Here is a 6450-nt window from a genome sequence, read left to right on the forward strand (position 1 = left end):
TCAGAGATAATTCTGGTTCTCCTATGTCTTTTTTTTTTTTTTTTTTTGAGATAGGGTCTCTCTATGTTAGCTTTGGCTGTCCTGGACTCTCTTTGTAGACCAGGCCGGCCCCAAACTCACAGCGATCCACCTGCCTCTGCCTCTGCCTCCCGAGTGCTGGGATTAAAGGCGTGGGCCACCACACCGGGCTTCTCCTATGTCTTGACCATAGACGTGACCGAGTTCTCAGAAGACAGCTTTGAAGTCATTATTTTTTCCATTAATTATTTAATGAATTACTTAATTAAATTTACTTCCTGGTAAGAAGTTACCCTCCCTCTTCTCCTCCCAGACCCTCCCTCTCACCTCCCTTTTCCTCCCTTAATACCCCCCTTCTTTTTCTTCTCAGAGAAGGGGAGAACTTCTGTGGGTAACAACTTACCTTGGCATATCAAGTAGGAATGGACGCATCTTCTATTGATACTAAGCAAAGTTGTCCAGTTAGGGGAAAGGGATGCAAAGGCAGGCTGTTGAGTCAGAGACAGCCCCTGCTCCTGCTGTTAGAGGTCCCACATGAGGACCAAGCTGTGCATCTGTTACATATGTGTGTGGGGCCGAGATCTGACTCACAGATGCTCTCTGGTTGGTGATTCAGTCTCTGTGAGTCCCTATGGGTCCAGGCTAGTTGATTCTGTAGGTTTTCTTGTGGTGTCTTGACCTCTCTGGCTGTTTCAATCTTTCCTTCCCCTCTTCTACAAGCTTCCCTGAGCTCTGCCAAATGTTTGGCTGTGGGTCTCTACATCTGTTCTCATCAGCTGATGGATGAAACCACTCAGATGACTGTTATGCTAGGCTCCTGTCTACAAGTACAGCAGAATATTATTAATAGTATTAGTGGTGGCATGTGACTCAAGTGGAGCCGGTCATTGGTTGGCTGGGTCAAAAGTTTTTGGTATGGGTTGGTGTCTCTCTCCCTCTACTGAAAGTCCCGCCTGGCTACAGGAGGTAGCCACTTCAGGCTCCATATCCTTGCTGCTACGAGTCTCAGCTAGGGTCACCACCCTAGACTCCTGGGAGCCTCCCCCATCTTTTTTTTTTTTTTTTTTTTTTGGTTTTTTTGAGCCTCCCCCATCTTAGAGATGCCCCCACACCTATTTCAGTTCTCTCTTCCGGCCTTCCTCCTTTTCTCCCACACCTGATTCTCACCCCTGTTCTCCTCCCTACCCTCCCCCCTCACTTGCTCCCTCCCTCCATCAACTTCAGATGTCTATTCCTCCCTTGGGCCCTCCTTGTTATTTAGAAACCATATGTTTTTACAGCATGAAGAAATCAGTAACTCTAGAAATGTTAGCTAGAAAATTCCCTCTGTTGAGAAGACATGCCCTTGTTCAGTCTGCACTCACCTGAGGAGACATACTTCATCTCAAAGAAAGAGGAAGGAAGAGGAGGCGCATTTCAGTTATCTATTCACGCATAGCAAAGCATCCAAAACCCAATGGCTTAAAAAATTGCTCATTTTACTCAGGAATCTGCAGTTTAGGTACAAATTGACAGCAACAACTCAACTTTGATCCATAGTACGTCTACAGCCTAAGCTTGACTAGCTCTAATAGTGAAAAGGCTGGTCAGGGATTATTCTATATGAAATCTCAGGGGCTCTCTTTATCATCTTTTCAGCAGAATTGGACTTCATATGTTGTGCTTAGGCTCCAAAAGTGAATCGTCATGATACCAAAGCAAATGTTATAAGGCTATGTATGCCATCACCTCAGAAGCTACACATCACTTCCACTGCATTCAGTTGGCCACCTAAGACCCACTACTGTGGGAAAGAATAAGCCTTGTCACAGGTGGGAGCAGTCTTGGCGGACTTTACCCTTGGGGCACCTCATGAATATCTTGTGACAGACTGAGTGGAGCCATCCTGGGTCTGGAATTCAGGAAGCAGACCTGGGGCTAGATGGACCAGACCGTCGGATTTCCTGCTTCAAAAAGCAGTTTGTTGGATGTTTTGGGCTGATAAGGCTAAAGACTGATTGCCCCAATGAAGGAGAGAATCCGGTGACTATCCAGGCGGTCTGCTCTCTCTGTCCTATGAAACTTGGAAGTTGCCTGCCAGCACGTCCTTTATTAGATAGATTTTCCTTCTTGGGTCTCTGATGGGATTGAAGACTAGATAGCCACAGTGTTACTAGAAGCTTTAGTTTAAGAATTAAAAACACATTTATAGATGGATAATTGCAATTTCTCATGAAAGAAAAGGACTCTCTTTGGTAGGATAGTGGAATACTTTCAGGTTAACGAGTATAAAAGGACTTGGTTATGTCCTTGATACCTGATGATTATGTATATATGTATATGTGTGTATATAGTTCTTAATTTTTTTTTTAAAAGAGAAGGGGGATGTGTGGGAAAAAATAAGCCTTGTCACAGGTGGGAGCAGTCTTGGTGGGCTTTACCCTTGGGGCACCCCATGAATACCTTGTGACAGACTGAGTGGAGCCATCCTGGGTCTGGAATTCAGGAAGCAGACCTGGGAATCCCACCTGGACTATTGTCTTTCTAATTGACCCTCACCGGGAGAGGGAGAGCCAGCCTGGTCTACAAAGTGAGTCTAGGACAGCCAGGGCTACACAGTGAAACCTTGTCTCGAAAAAAAAAATTGTTTTTTCTTCCTGGGCCTTTGTGCTTGGATTCTTCTTCTTTTATTCCTATTAATCTTAGATTTGGTCTTTTCATAGATTCCTCTTGTTTTCACTGGTTTTGGACTCCCCTCTCCCTAACTACCTGATTGGCACCTTTCTGCAGCAACACCAGCTGGCAAGCCCCATCTGCATGACTGGCTGGAGGGGGAGGAACTGGCTTCCGCTGTTTCTGCTTCCGCTGCCCACCCCACCCCCCATGAAAAACAGTCCTTATGCCTTTTCTCCAGGCTCCTCTGGGATGCCTTCTGAGAATCTCAAATCCCTATGCCCACATTAAGGGTTTTTAAGCTTAACACGCCTCTGTAACCAAACTTAGATCCAAAACTAAACTGTTTAATTATTGCCAACAATCGGGTAAAATGAAAGGAAGCTCCCTATACCCAGACCTTTTATTTGCTCTCCCAAAATTCTCACAAATTCTCAGCATTGTCTCAAACCTTTTCTCTTTGCTCTCCCAAGAGTTTCAAATGTACACCTCAAGGGAATTTTCTCCCTAACCTACTAACTTTGTCTTCTGCCCACATATATATTCCAGTATCCTGCCAGACTGCCTACTTTGGGACATCACCAAAGCAGCTACCCACAGGTGCTCCCGTCCAACCTCACAGATCATGCCAGCAGGACCTGCATTGCTCCTCCTAGCTGGACCTGCATTTCCCTGGACAGCAAATGCAACAGCCTGTTCTTTGGGAAGCTGGCCAACATTTCAGCCTTTTAAACCCTCTAGCGCCACCCTACTGTCAGCAGGAAGCAGTTAAGATGATTGCTTTGCCCCTTGTCCATTTGCAAAAGGCTGAAATGGTGTGCTCCAGGTCCAGGACAAACAGCTCCAGGTTTCCCAAGCACTCCTCGGCAGAACTTTTCCTTCCCCTTCACTATATAATCTGGACATTTTGTTGCTATTGCTTTTTACTCTCTCTCTTTTCTCCTCACATGACAGCCAAATGCTGCCTCCAATGAACCTACATTTATATATTTTAACTTACCTTAGAAAAAACAGTCCAACTGTCCTCATTTTTTTTAATTATAGGAAAAGGTAGAAATGTTAGCATTCTGCTTCAGTCTGCCTACCTGTGATGTTATCACTTACCTGCCATAGGGGAGTGGCCCTGCCCTGGCCATATAAAAGACAGATCTTCCATGTTCTCTCTCTCTCTCTCTCTCTCTCTCTCTCTCTCTCTCTCTCTCTGGGGTAACCCTTCCCCCTTTTCCCCCATGCTCATTTAATAAACTCCTCTACAACATAATATCTGAGCCTTGTATCTATCATTATCTTATTCTTTTTTAATTAATTAATTAATTTATTTATTTATTTATTTTTGGTTTTTGAGACAGGGTTTCTCTGTGTAGCCTTGGCTGTCCTGGACTCATTTTGTAGACCAGGCTGGCCTTGAACTCACAGAGATACGCCTGCCTCTGATTCCCTGAGTGCTGAAAGTAAAGCCATGCACCACCATGCCTAGCTTAGATTTAATATTTTCTTTGACTGATGTATTCATTTCTTCTATGGTATCCTCAATGCCCGAGGTTCTTTCTTGCATTCTGTTGGTAAAGCTTGACTGTGTAGTTTCTGTTTGAAATTCTAGATTTTTTTTTCATTTCCAGAATTTCCTCAGTTTGTGTTTTCTTTATTGCTTCTATTTCCATCTCAGGCCTTGAACAGTTTTATTAGTTTCCTTCACTTGTTTTTATTTTCATGGGTTTCCCTAAGGGGTTTATTCAATTCCCCAATTGTTTGGTTGTGTTTCCTGGCTTTTTTTATGGTATTTATTCATTTCCTCCAATTGTTTGTTTGTGGGGGTCTTAGGGTTTCTTTAAGGGATTTATTCATTTCCTCTTTAAAGACTTCTATCATCTTCCTACAGTAAATTTTAAAGTTTTTTCTTGTACTACAGCCATGTTGGAATATTTAGGGCCTGCTGTGGCCGGATAGCCAGGCTCTAGTGGAGACATACCACCCTGGCTGTTATTGGTTGTGTTTTCATGCTGGTGTCTAGGCATCTGGGTTTAGGGTGATTATAGTTCTAGATGCTGATTTCTGGGTTTGTCTTTGTTGGGTGGGTGTTTTCTTCCTTGTTTTTTTTTTTTCTTTTGTTTCCTCTTTGGATTTTCAGAGAGTGGGACAGCTGTGTGTTACTTGCTTTACTGCCCTGCTCCATTGGGCTAATGTGTTCCTAGGGAATGCCTTCTGGGGTTTGAGGCTGGGAAACAGTAAGCTGGGGGAGGGGAGGAGGTTAGGAAGGGAAGGTCTGTGGAAGCCACGAGAGGCATGGAGTGGGGGAAGGGAAGCTGCAGCTGGTGTTCTGTTGCAGTGCCAGAGGGATTGGGTCTGCTCGGGAACAGATAAGAGAGGAGAAGGTCGGCCTGCAGGCTATCTGATTTTCTGGCAGATGCAGCCTGTGGTTGAGCAAGGGGGTGTTGCCCTGAGCTCAAAAATCTGTTTTTGTCCTTAGGATTTTACTTTATGAAAAAGAGAGAGCTGCTTCTCATTTCATTCAACCTATAAAAGATTTTGCTAGTTTCCTCTTCCTGTGTATATAGTAATCTGATACCTAGAATCTCAGTTGACATGATTGTCACCCATCAACAGTTATATAATTTGAAAACAGTGTGTGTTGCAGAGAATGATTGGACAATATAACTGACGTCACAATACAAAAGTTTAGTTAAGGAAATATGTTATAAAAGTCAAATGTGGCACATACCTGTAATCCTAGCATCCAGAAGACTGGGGCAGGAGAATCACAAGGTGTAATTCAGCCTGGACTACATAGTAAGTTCAGATGCCCTTTAAAAAGTTATCTCTAATAACAATTCCAAAAATTCACACACACACACACACACACACACACACACACACACACACACACAAAACTGTTAGCATTATGCAGCTAGCCTATACCTAAGCAGACCCAGTCACCCGGGTGCTTATAAAAAGTAGAATTTGTTTTCTTTCCTTTCCTCCCCTTTGCTTTCTAACAAAGAAAAACAAAACAAAACAGATAAACAAACAAAACACACCAAGGCTTATCCTAGACTAACATTTTCCCTCTGAGCTTTTCTGCTAGGTTTGGTACAATTTTCACTTCTGCTTCTCCCCACCACAACACCCAGCTGCACAGCAAGCACATTTTTTAGACAAGGATGCACATGGGAGTCAGGGAGGGGCGTACAGAAAATGGCGTCTAATCAACAATAACTCACTCAAAGACCAGAAGAAACTCAAGACTTAGAGAGTCTGAAGTTTTTTGTAATGTGTACCATGTCTTTTAAAGAAAAATAGTTCAAAATGATTATGGCAAAATAACCAGGGCTTTTCCTAGGGTATATGCAAGATTCATGCAAGCAAAGGGCTCTAAAGTTTACATTTCATTAGCTGTACTGTAAAACTACCTGTCTAGCGGGGCATGGTGTTACCCATGTACTTTGGCAGGGGGAACAGTCAGATCTCTGAATCTGAGGTTAGCCTGGTCTATATAGCAAGTCCCAGGTTATGTAGCAAGGGCTACATAGTGAGACTCTGTCTTCAAAAAAAAAAAAAAAAATACTGGGGCTGGAGAGATGGCTCAGTCATTAAAAGTACTTTACTGTTCTTGTAGAGGACGTGGATTCTATTCCCAGCATTTCCACGGCAGCTCATAACCATTCTTAACTCCAGTTACAGGGGCTCAGAAGTCCTCTTTTGGGGCTGGAGAGGTGGCTCAGCGGTTAAGAGCACTGTCTGCTCTTCCAAAGGTCCTGAGTTCAATTCCCAGGAACCACATGG

Source organism: Acomys russatus, chromosome X (assembly GCF_903995435.1).
Source record: "Acomys russatus chromosome X, mAcoRus1.1, whole genome shotgun sequence".
Taxonomy (NCBI): domain Eukaryota; kingdom Metazoa; phylum Chordata; class Mammalia; order Rodentia; family Muridae; genus Acomys; species Acomys russatus.